Raw genomic sequence first — 12,538 nt, 5'->3', positions numbered from 1 at the left:
TGTTGTTGTTGCTGTTACTATCATTTTTTCAGTACTGTATTTTCATAATTCTTTATTTTTTAAATTTTCTTCTAATTAGTTATACGTGATAGTAGAATGCATTTTGACTTATTGTACACAAAGGGAGCACAACATCTCATTCCTCTGGCTGTACATGGTGCAGAGTCACATTGATAGTATAATCATACATGTATGTAGAGTGATAATGTCCATCTCATTCCACCATCCTTCCCATCCCCACACCCTCTCCCCTCCCCTCACTCCCCTCTGCACAATCCAAAGTTTCTTTATTCTCTCCCCCCACCCACCCCATTATGGATTAGCATATGCTTATCAAAGAAAACATTTGGCCTTTGGTTCTTTGGGAACACCTTTCTGAGCCTTGCTCCATCTCTAGATCCTGGCTTTAGGATTCTCTTATATCTTGTTAGCTTTGTTGGATCTTCAACAAATGATATTCTTCAGCTCCATCTATTGACCTGCAAATGCCATAATTTCATTCTTCCTTAATGCTGAGTAATATTCCATTGTGTATATGTACCACATTTTCTTTTATCCATTCATCTGTTGAAGGGCATCTAAGTTGGTTCATAGTTTAGCTATTGTGAGTTGAGCTGCTATAAACATTGATGTGGCTGCATCACTGTAGTATGCTGATTTTAACTCCTTCAGATATAAACCGAGGAGTGAGAAAGCTGGGTCAAATGATGGTTCCATTCCAAGTTTTCTGAGGTATCTCCGTACTGCTTTCCAGAATAGTTGTGCCCATTTGCAGTCCCACCAGCAATGTATGAATGTGCCTTTTCCCCCACATCTTCGCCAACAATTATTATTGCTTGTATTCTTGGGTTGTTGTTGTTGTTGCTATTATTTCCTCACTACTATATTTGCATAATTCTTTGTATAAGAGATTTGCAGCCTTGGTAATATTATTTATCCAGGGAGGATTAGAATCTGCTTCACCTGGTACCTGGCAATATTAACATTCTAGATCACCAGCAAGTATCAACTTCTCATTAACTTTCTGTGCTCTTTGTGGACCTAACTCGAAGTGGAGAAAGAGGTACCAGAACTCTTTCCTAACCACAGTAAACCCTGGACACCTAACCCTGTTGCCCTGATTTCATGGGCATTGAAACCATTACGTGACCACTTGACATTTAAGATTCTATCTCCAGGAAAATGAGTAAAACTAGCCCCACAACCTGGAACACCTTTCTGAGATTTGCTCCATCTCTAGATCCTGGCTTTAGGATGCTCTTATATCTTGTTAGCTTTCTTGGATCTTCAAGCAAATTCTGTTGGTTTATTGGTTTGTTTTGGTCCAGTGGTGGGGTTTTTTTGTTATTGTTTGTTTGTTTTGCTTTGTTTTCTTTTGTACTAGAGATTGAATCCAGGGACACTTTACCACTGAGCTACATCCCCAGCCTCTTTTTTTATTGTACTTTTGAGATAGAGTCTTGCTAAGTTGCTTAGACAGGCTTCGAACTTGTGACCCTCCTGCCTTAACCTCCCAGTCACTGGGATTACAGGTACTGTGCTGACTATTGCCCCAGCATTTCAAGTTGTTATCAACACAGTTACTTAGTCTACTCTTATTAAGGGCAGAAGGCATTTTTTTGTTGTTGTTGTTTGTTTATTTGTGATACTGAGAATTGAACCCATTGCCTCCTACATGCTAGGCAAGCACTCTACCACAGAACCACATCTCCAGCCCTTTTTTAAATTTTTATTTTGAGACAGGATCTCCCTTAATTGCCAAGTTTGGCCTCAAACTTGCAATCCTCCTGTTCCAGCCTCCCAAGTAGATGGGATTACAGGTATGCACCACCACATCAGCTACAGAAGACATTTAAATATAATCGCTTTTCTTTTTTTTCGGGGGGTGGGGGGTGGGTTATAGGGATTGAACTCAGGGCACTAGACCACTGAACCACATCCCCAGCCCTATTTTATATTTAATTATTTAGAGACAGGGTCCCACTGAGTAGCTTAGCACCTCGCTTTTGCTGAGGCTGGCTTTGAACTTGCTATCCTCCTGTCTCAGCCTCCAGAGCAACTGGGATTACAGGTATGCCCCCACTGCACCTGGTTCTTCCTTTCTTTTTAGTCTTAAAAAAGAGGAGTTAGACAACAGGATATTTTCTAATTCTTCCTATTCCCAAATGGTTCCTCAGTTACTCAATTTATAGGAATCAAATACTCACTTGACCAAATTAATCTCTTTTAGAAAGTAGTAATTTAAATAAGAGGCTATATTGGAATATTAATGTGACTTTGTCTTCAAAATCGTTTAAAAATTGTGCATAATTGTCACAAACTTTGTCATAACTGATGATATAATCATGCATACCGATGTACACTCCATGGGAAAATTTTACCTTGGAGTTACTCACTGAGATTGCGGTTTTAGTAAAACTGGGATATTTTAAAGCTTGGTACAAATGTTTAAAATTTTTCAAAATCATTACCCAAGATATTAGGCCAAGTACTATCTAGTTAAAATTTTCCATTCCTGTCCAATAATGAGTTTTCCCAATTTTACTGTATCCAAATTTTAATCATTTAAAGAAATCCAATTTAAATCAAAAATGTATTTTATGACCAAATCTTTGATCTTTAGCACCTCTCCAAATTAGTGTTAGAGAATGAAAAACTCCTGTTCATTGTTTCACATTCATTCACCATCTAGCAAACAGTTGTTAAGCACCCAGTATACGTCAAACATTTACGTATAAGGCTAGTTTCCTTCTTAAAATATACCCAACTCTTGCCCATTTATTTTGCTGATTTATGTTCCATGTTAAACATTACTGTCTGTAACATAATCAGTGAAAAGAATATTTCCCAGTTCTCGGTGTAATGTGTCTTTCCAGGACAGCCTTGAAATTTAATCCAATGTCTGCGTTATCGTCCTCATAAAAGGGGACAAACGCAATTGATTCTAAATGACATCAACATTCTTTTCTACTCATTCAGCAAAAATTATGACCTGTAGTTGGAATATTTCTAAAGCAGGTCTATGGCTACTTGGAATTTCTCATCTCCACAGCAGGGTTGATTTGATAAGTGGATTAGGATCTTAGAAGTAGCAGATAGGGTGTCTGGCTCGCCAGGGTCATCATGTTTTTATAAGTGAGGAAACTTAAGTTAAATGAAAGTAAAAAAAGAGATTGGTTTTCTTTTTTTTTTTTTTATGTGTACTTTTTAGTAGTAAGAGATTTTTAACAACCCAGAGAGCTGAGGTCAACTCAAGTCCAGAATCATGGCTACTACCTCGTAAGTCCATGTTTTTGGCATCACAGAACAAAATTGAGAGTTGTGATTCTACAACTGCTATCTCTGGAATGTGTTTTTGCTTTTATTTATACACAAATGATTTTGCATAATTATTTGAATATTTTGAGATATGAAGTTTTTTCTTTTTTTATAGTTACAGAAATAATAGGGAATCCACTAACTTCTTAAGACCTATAATTATCAAGTGGGCTCATATTCAAGTTGGGAAAACTATTTTTATCATTTTGTGTCTGTATCTGAGAATTTCAACAACATCTAAAATGGTTCAGATGAACCTTACATTCTTTCCTTTTTTTTTTTTTTAGTACTGGGAATTGAACCCAGGGGCGCTTAACCACTGAGTCACATCCCCAGCCCTTATATTTTATTTAGATACAGGGTCTCACTGAGTTGCTTATGGCCTCATTAAGTTGTGAGGCTGGCTCTGAACCTGTGATCCTCCTGCCTCAGCCTCCCAAACTGCCGGGATTACAGGCATGCGCCACCGCACCCAGGCCTTACATTCATTTTTATGTTTCTTATAATGGCATAGTGAATAGGCTAGGAGGAAGGAATTACCGTTCCCTCTCAGTACTGCAGCTAAGGGAGGTCCCATGGTCCCAGGGAGGGTCATGGTTAGCTGTCAAGATTAGCTATACAATTTTTAGCACATCTTTGTTAGTGTGGTTTTTGTTTGTCTTCAAATTACAGTCCCCTTTTAGAAAAGTAAGATAATACAAGCAAGAACAAAGTAATGGATGTTGAGGGCTATTTCATGGCTTAAGCCTTTGCCAACTTGCAAATCTCTACTGCAATCTCTAGTTCTGTGATTCTCCACCCTGGATCCACAATGATACACTCTGGGGAGCTTCCAACAACAAGGCTACTTGGCTTCCATCCCCAGAAGGCCTGATTTGTTGGTGTGGGGTGGGGCCTGGACAGGAAGATGTTTTCTTCTGAGCTCCTGGAGTGATGCTCGCTGGGAAGCAGAGCTGAATCACTGCTCCATCTAGATAGTGCCCTGGGGTCAACAGGAACGTTTTCTTTAGTAACAAAAGCAGGGGAATCTATTCCTTATACTGTGAACTTCTTTCCAAAAGAATCAGAGAAAGATTGCCACTTCCACATAAAATAAATTCCTTTGCTTTTTGGTAGAAATATTTTACTGCCTGACCCTTCTGAATACTGGCCATAGTCTCAAACAAACTAGCAAAATGTTAACTGTCTCAAAGGGAACAGATAAGACTCTAGGACGAGATTTCACCCAGAGAAATTTCCAAAGGCAAGGTCTGAAAACTCTTAACTTCCTGAAATGTCCTCTTCAACTGTTAACTCAGAACTCTTACTTGGGACCAGAAAAAATAGAGAATAAATAGGAAAAAAAAAAAAAAAAACTTTTCCATCCAGGTTTTGATGTAAAATATCATCTAAATTTTAGTGCTGCCAACAAAATATTTTAAATGGCATTTTCTTCTAAAAACCTGATTCCTGATTCCTTTTCATTGAAATTTGTTCAGTCAATGGAGAAAAAAGGGCATAGTTATGCCCACTATAGATGAAGAAGTAGGTGCAGAAGTTCAGGGATTTATCCAAAGTCAACAGTCACTGACAGAATCTAAAAGTCAAATCTGTGTTATATTTTTCCAATATTCTACAACTCACTCTAGAAATTATTCTATTGCAATATTTACCTAAAGATGTATTCTGGAATCAATGACTTAACATTAGATATTCAGTTTGATGAAATTTAAAATGCCCCTAAAAATAATAAATCTGGAGCAAAATAAATACTCCAACTTGACAGATAGCTCTCTATCTGTAGGTCTAGAAATGCAGGTACAAATTATATTTGGTTATTATTTCACATTCATTCACCATCTAGAAAACATTTGTTGAGCACTCACTATCTGTCAAACATTTAAGGACAAGTCTAGTTTCTTTCTTAAAATACATCCAGTTATTATAGTTATCAGTGTTCAGTGTTATCACCACTGACTTTCAAAATGAACTTTGTCTCATTCTACTTATACTTTCCTTTAGCAGGAAGTCAATACAAATAAATAAAAAAGCATGTGACACACTGATAGACACAGGGGGAGAATTTTAAGTGGTTTTTATTGAAGAATGGTACAGAAATTTCTTTCCTAGAAATTTACAGCCCTCTGCTCCCAAATACTCTGGACAATTAAAATTACCAAATTAGACTCTCAGCATAGTGCCTTTCCACAGTTTCTAAAGAAGAAACTAAATATATTTCATGCAAATCTAGCTTCTATCTTACATTGGGACAGTAAAAATGTCCCTCCTCCCTTTACTCCTCCTCACTCAAAAAAAAAAAAAATGCTGCAAGAAGAAGGAATGATGAAAATAAGAACCTCACTCTCCTTATTCTGGTTTGTAGATATTGGCGGTCAGAGTCCAAGCCCGGGAAGGTTAGCAGCTATACTTTTATATTGTTAAAGGAGAGCGAATGTTGAGGCTCCTGAAGCCATATACCTCATTAGGGAAGAAAGACCTACCGATTTTCCAAACTTCAGCTCTCTCTCAGTACTGGAAATTGAACCCAGGACACCCCATGTTTATTAGGAAAGAGCTCTACCACTGAGCTATATCCTGGCCCTAAACTGCAGTTCTCTTAAGTCCAGATACGTAAGTTCACTGATCATACATACATCAACAAGAAATGATAATAATGCCAACAAGAAATAAAATCAAGAAGGGGTCAGCAGGCTCCCAGGAAACTGAAAGGCCCCAAGCTAAACAAGGAAACAAACTCACTGTTCCTTCACAACTTTCAAGAATAAGCCCCAGAATACCTGGGCTTCATTCAAGTCTCAGCTGAGTGGACAAAAGCAACCTTTCTATTCTGCAGTTATATATATATATTTAGAATAGGTTTTATTTTTTTTAATTTACTCATTTTTTTATTGGGACATTAGAGTTGTACAAATTGGTGGGTTCTGTTGTTACATATTCGTAAATGCACACAATATAACAATATAATTTGGCCAATTTTTTTTTATAACTGATTTAGAAGTTGTCAGGTAGGTAAACACAAAGCAAAAGATAAGATTATTTTAAAATAAAATAATAAGGTTGGAAAACATTCAGGAGAAATAAGAAGCTTTATTTGCACCTAAGCAAATTTCAGATGTGCAAAAATAAATGATTTTTTAAAATCTTGGTGCTGCCTCTAGATTATTAAACATTAGATTAGAACAAAGCTTAGAACTGTTAAGTATATAGGAATGGTATGAAATTTGCCAAGAATCTCATATTACTTAAAATCTGCTTGCTAAGCAAATTTTGAAAGAAAAAGGAAAACAAACACTTGTCTATGAACAAGATCTCTAAACTCAATTTTTCTCTAAGAATGCACTTTAAAATAGGTTATCAAGAAAAGTGACTTTGTTCCTTTGTTCCTGGACATTGAGAATCTGTTCACAAGTTCTTACTGAACAAGTTTTTCTAGTGTCTGGCTTGGGTTTTTTCTTCACCATTATTAGAAAAAATAATTGCTTAGAAATCTTGAAAGGTATTTCTGTGACTAAAAGAAATTGAAAAGGAAAACTTTACGACATTGCTTTGGTAATAATAAAGCACAAATTTAATATATACACTTAGGGTAACATATATTTAAACAAAAGAGGTATTTGGGTCTCGTCTGCTGTAGTTACTTGTCAAGTTTTAATCACTGTGTTTTTTTTTTTCCTCTCCATTACCCATGAAATCCAAAGAATAGCTTTCACTTCATTTTTTGTTCACAAACGCAGAACAGAAAAGCTTCTATGTTCTGTTGCTGCCACCCAGTGGTTCTTACTAGTAAGTGCAATGATGACAAACCCAAAATGGGGCAGAAGAGCATATAGAGTAGAGTGTATGGGCATGAAAAAGACAAATGTGTATCTTTAAGAAACCCCAAAGTATAAAAATAAAATTGTTTAAAGTAATAAATTTTGAAGGGGTAATACACTATAAAATGCTCCTTCATGATACATCTAAACAGGGGGAAAATCTCCCCTGGATTTTAAGTTCAAAGGAGAGTGGGAACTCTTTAACTTCTCTTTTCCTCTTTTCCCCAGGCAAGTAGAAAGTAGGAACTCAATAAGCATTTGTTTACTACAACTTCCTTCTTATCAACTGTTCCATCAAAACACTAAGATCATCAAGAGGAGGAGAGGATGATGAAAGTCTATTTGTAGTTGGGTATAAATGGAAAACAGGCAGAAAGAAACAGTTTAAATGTTAGTCAATTCTCTACTGATGGGGAGACTTCCTTACTATTTCCTATAAACAGCCTGTTTTACAGCCAGAGGTGGTGAGAGTAAGTTTAAGGAAAGAATGACTTTGAGAAATATAACCAGGTGTGTCAATACTATGCTTCTTGAATAGTTTTAAGATGGTCTGAGCTGTAGGACCAACTGTCAAACATGATCAAAAATGGCTTTCCAGATAGATGATTTTGTCCTTGCTGATACTAGCAAGAGAACAAACCCACTGACAGAAATGTGATACAGCTCCAACCAAGTATGCTTAAATGTTTGTGTGAAAATTTATCACTGATACCACATAAACCCAAACTGAAACCAGCTAGTGTTTGAAAATTCTGAGCAATTTTGCCCAATCAGCAAATAGCATCCATGACTGACAGGTCCTGTCCTTTAGAGCGTGCTCCACGTGTAGCTCCATTGGTTGGCAGTAAAGCTGAGGGCAAGGACACCAGTGCTTAAAGCACCGTCTCTAGAGTGGACTCCCATCCTGGCCTCTGCTCGAGTAACTTGGACAAAATCTCTCTGCATCTCAGTAACTTCACCGGTAAGCCAAAAAATAATGAACACCCATCTCAGTTTGCTTGTTGTTAAGATCACAAATGAGGTAACAATGCCTGGGTAAGGGCAAAGGCTTGACATCAGCCCCAGATGCACACATCCTCCCATGTGGACACACAAAGCACATTAATATACACACTATTACTATACAGAGGAAGGGATGGCTGGAGAATCCTTTTACTTAGTTGCAAATCATTTCTTAAATATAATAGCCTACACTTCAATTCCAGACAGGAAACAAGGAAAGTAGACACCGCGTCTGGGTCCAAGCTGTGAAAATGACAATCCAGGGGGAATTTTAAGATAATGCTTACCCCCACTTAATTCACTTTCTCATAATAAAAGGCAAAAATATTCAAAACAATTGGTAAAGATATTACTAAAAAGAAAGCCCCAATAATTTCAATTATGATTTACAACTATGTTAATAGCCGTTTTCTTACTTCTCTCTGACAAAAAAAATATATATATATCTATTTGTGGAAGAGGATTCTAATACTGCGCCTTGTAGAAAGTCAGTTGAAAATATCTTCCAATGAGTAAGGAAATTAAGAAATTTTAAGACAGATTATATTGCAGCCCAAGTCTTATTCTGAATAAAATGTTCCCGGTCCCAGGATCTCAGGATATACACTAACTCCATTCCAATTTTAACATAAGAAGTTTAAGGATTTTTACATCTCATTGGATCCCTTAAATCTGTTTTCATTGAAATGCTACAAAAATGAAGGGCAGTTGTTGCGCCACCACCAAATGCTGAAGAGGACATGGAGCAACAGAAACTCACTCATTGCTCACAGGAATGTAAAATGGGACAGACTCTTTGGAAAAGAGTTTGGCAGGTTCTTAGGAAACTAAACATATTCTTATCATATGATCCAGCAATTGTGCTCCTTGGTATATTTACCCAAGTGAATGGAAAACTAATGTCCACACAAAAAACCTACACACAGATATTTATAGCAGCTTTATTCATAATTGCCAAAACTTGGAAGCAAACAAAATGTCCTTGAGAAGGCGAAAGATAAATAAACTGTGATGCATCCAGACAATGGAGTATTATTCAATGTTAAAAAGAAATGAGATACCAAGCCATGAAAAGACTTGGGGAAAATCAAATGCATATTACTTAGTGAAAGTCAGTCTGAAAAGGCTACCTATGGTAGCATCCCAACGACGTGATCTTCTGGAAAAGGCAAAACCATAGAGGCAGTAAAAAGTTAGTAGTTGCCAGTAGAAAGGGAGGGGAGAGGGATGAACAGGCAGAGCACAGAATTTTTAGGGCATGAAACTATTTGGTTTTATAACTGCAACGGGGGCTGAATGTCCTTATATGTATATCCAAACTCATAGAATGAACACCACCAAGAGAGACCCCCCTAATGTCAACTACAGACTTTGTAGGTTCATTAGCTGTAAGAAATGTACCTCTGGAGTGCAAGATGGGGAAATCTGTACCTGTGTAAGGAGAGAAGTACGTGGGAACTTCCTATACCAGCCTTTATGAAACTAAAACTGTTCTTAAAAAACTAAGGTTACTAATTCATTTTTAATTACATAAGATGGGGAAGGGAAATACAAGATGAAATATTTTCACACAATTATAGCTTACAATGATTATTCCAAATGTTTCTGTAAATTTCAAAGCAGTGATACAAGAATTAAGCTTAATACATCAAAATTTAAGACACGTATTGAGCTGTCTAAATAGTATCTCCTGAAAAAGGATCAAAACATACATTAACACTAGTTCCAAAATCTGCTTTTGAAAATCTCTTTTCAATGTTGGTTAAATTATTTTAAATTACTTTAAAGGCCTAGCTTAAAGAACAAAATTTAATTTACACTGTTACATATGCAGGCAACATGATGAACCTGGGAAACTTCAAATAACAAGTTGTGCTAAAATAAAATTTTAAGCAGTGTCAATAATTAAGAAAATGCTATTAGGTTTGTATTTATTAGTGTTTCGACAAATTTTAAAAAGTGATAGATAAAAATCTAGCAATTCAAATTTCTTAAGCCCTAATTTTGTTTTGTTCTTAGAATTCTAAAAAAGTTTTATATTTCACTACCTCTCAGCCAAGTGTAACTTCTGATGCCAAGTGAGATAATAGATTGTAAACAGTTGACATTTATAAACCAATTGGGTTGAAGTGGGACAACACTTGATAAGCACTCATCCCAGAAACTAGCCTCCCCCTGTGAAAATTAGGTCCAATAAAAAACCCTGTTCCAAGTTAGTATTAAGACACTCAGGCAAAGATTGCACTGTCACTTACATATGATAACCCCACCACTGGTGTGTCTAAACTTAAATATCTGGAATTTTCAAAATAGAGAGGAAAGCAGAATAAAAGAGATACACTTTCAAATAAGATGTGTTTTCTGGTTTTATCTGGAATGCAACTTACCTAAAACTAAAAGTAAACAGGACCCAGGTCTAGGAAATTATTCAGTGTCTAGATACTGTGCTTCATGTACCGCAGCTCTATGTGTGTGCACAGATACAACAGTGAAATATTTGCTACCACTCTTAAACCATGTCCCATCATCCTATAGATAGGACACCTATAAAAACCTGCACATATGAAAATCCTCAATTTAAGTTTATATAGGTATCCTATTTATAGAACAATAGGACATAAGTGTTCTTACATTATTTCCCCATCACTGAATAGTTCTGTGCCTAAAACTTCAAAAACTAATTTGTATTCTCTGAGAATCTAATGGTCATGCTGCTTCTTTGAACGAATTTTGTAACTGATCAGTACACCTTTTTCCTCATTTCTTTTCACCAAAGATATTTTATATATTATATTTTATATATATATGACAAAAATATATATATATATTTTATATTTTATATATATGACAAAAAGGCAAAAACCAAGAATAAAACAAAACCCTGTGTTCCTACTTCCCTTCTGCTCATGCTAGGGATTGCCATTTTTAAACCATTTCTGCATTTAATTCTGGTCATCACTTTCTTAACACTTACCTACATTGTTATATTACTAGGCAGCATTTACAGTCCTCCCCCCCCCTGAAAAATTAGGATTTAACTTATACTACTCTCTTCCAACTCCTTTTTTTGCTTATAGATCTTTTTTGAACTGATTCTTCTTGGTTATACATTACAGTAGAATCCATCTTGATAAAATTATACAAGCATGGGATATCTTATTCTAATTAGGACCCCATTCTTGTGGGTGGGCACATGGTGGGATTCACTTAAGTATTTTCATAAATATACACAGAAAAATTCCTTCTAATTTTTGGTAGAACTAAAAAGAATAATATTGCTTTGTTGTTGTACTAGGGATTGAACCCAGAGCTCTATCTCTAAGATATGCATCCCCAGTCCTCTTTATTTTAATTTTGAGGCAGAGTCTCACTAAGTCACTTAGGATGTCACTAAGTTGCTGAGGCTGGCCTCAAATCTGGCAATCCTCCTGCCTCAGCCTCCTGAGTCGCTGGGATTACAGGTGTGTGCAACCGCACCTAGCTACCTTTGCAATTTAAAACCTCCTTAAAGCCTTATTTGTTCATCAGTTTTGTCTGGCAACTGAATTTTGCCCCATGTAAGAATGCCCTCTTCTCTCTCCACCGTCTCAAATTTACTTCTATTATACCTTTACTTTTACATTCTCAAGGTCCATTTCACTTAAAACATTCTTAATTATCATGTTTTATCTACCAACTGATTCTAAAAGCTGAAAACCAAAACACAGTGTATACAATACTAAAAAGTAAATGGGGCCCAAATCATTAAAGAGTAACCCACTTCTGAATGTTCTAACTTTAAAGAAAGAAAATTTAATAGTGCACTATAAAAATTGTGAGGGGGAGAAAAGACATTTTAAAAACACATCTCTATCCAGATGAGTTCCATGTGAAATTTTTTAAGTGGTATGTACTCATCTGAGAGTACAAATGACACACAACTTGTGTAAGATATTTTATATATTTATACTCATTATTTGAATCTGGCTGCTGCATTGCATTAGGACAAGGACCATGTGGCCCGTGATAATAATAGGCTGGTGAAAATCTCCTCTCCATGGAATCCTGACAGGGTTTTCCTTCCTTCAGGGAAATGAGTTTCTTCAAACAAGATAACAAAGTTTAAAAGATGGCACTCAATCACACCTGACAGTATGTTAGAAAATTCTGTACATTTGGCTTCAGAAAGAGTGTAACAGACCCTTGACATATCCAGGCAGAAGTCCTGAGATCTTTGCCAAATTCAAAAATACTCCCCTTAAGTTTATATAGGTTCCAGGTTCCACCCCCCACCCAGCCACTCCCAAAAAATGATATTTTCACCTTGTGTCAAAGTATCTTATCCATACTCTCACACCCAGGTTATTCATGTTTTTCGTAGCTTCGTCTAATGGGCTTTGTGTTTGTTTGCTAGAGCATCCAAT

Source organism: Marmota monax, unplaced genomic scaffold (genome assembly GCF_021218885.2).
Source record: "Marmota monax isolate L192 unplaced genomic scaffold, Marmota_monax_Labrador192_F-V1.1 WCK01_AAM20220418_F8-fsc00015, whole genome shotgun sequence".
Classification (NCBI taxonomy): Eukaryota; Metazoa; Chordata; class Mammalia; order Rodentia; family Sciuridae; genus Marmota; species Marmota monax.
The sequence above is the reverse complement of the archived record's forward strand: the minus strand, read 5'-3'. Positions refer to the sequence as shown.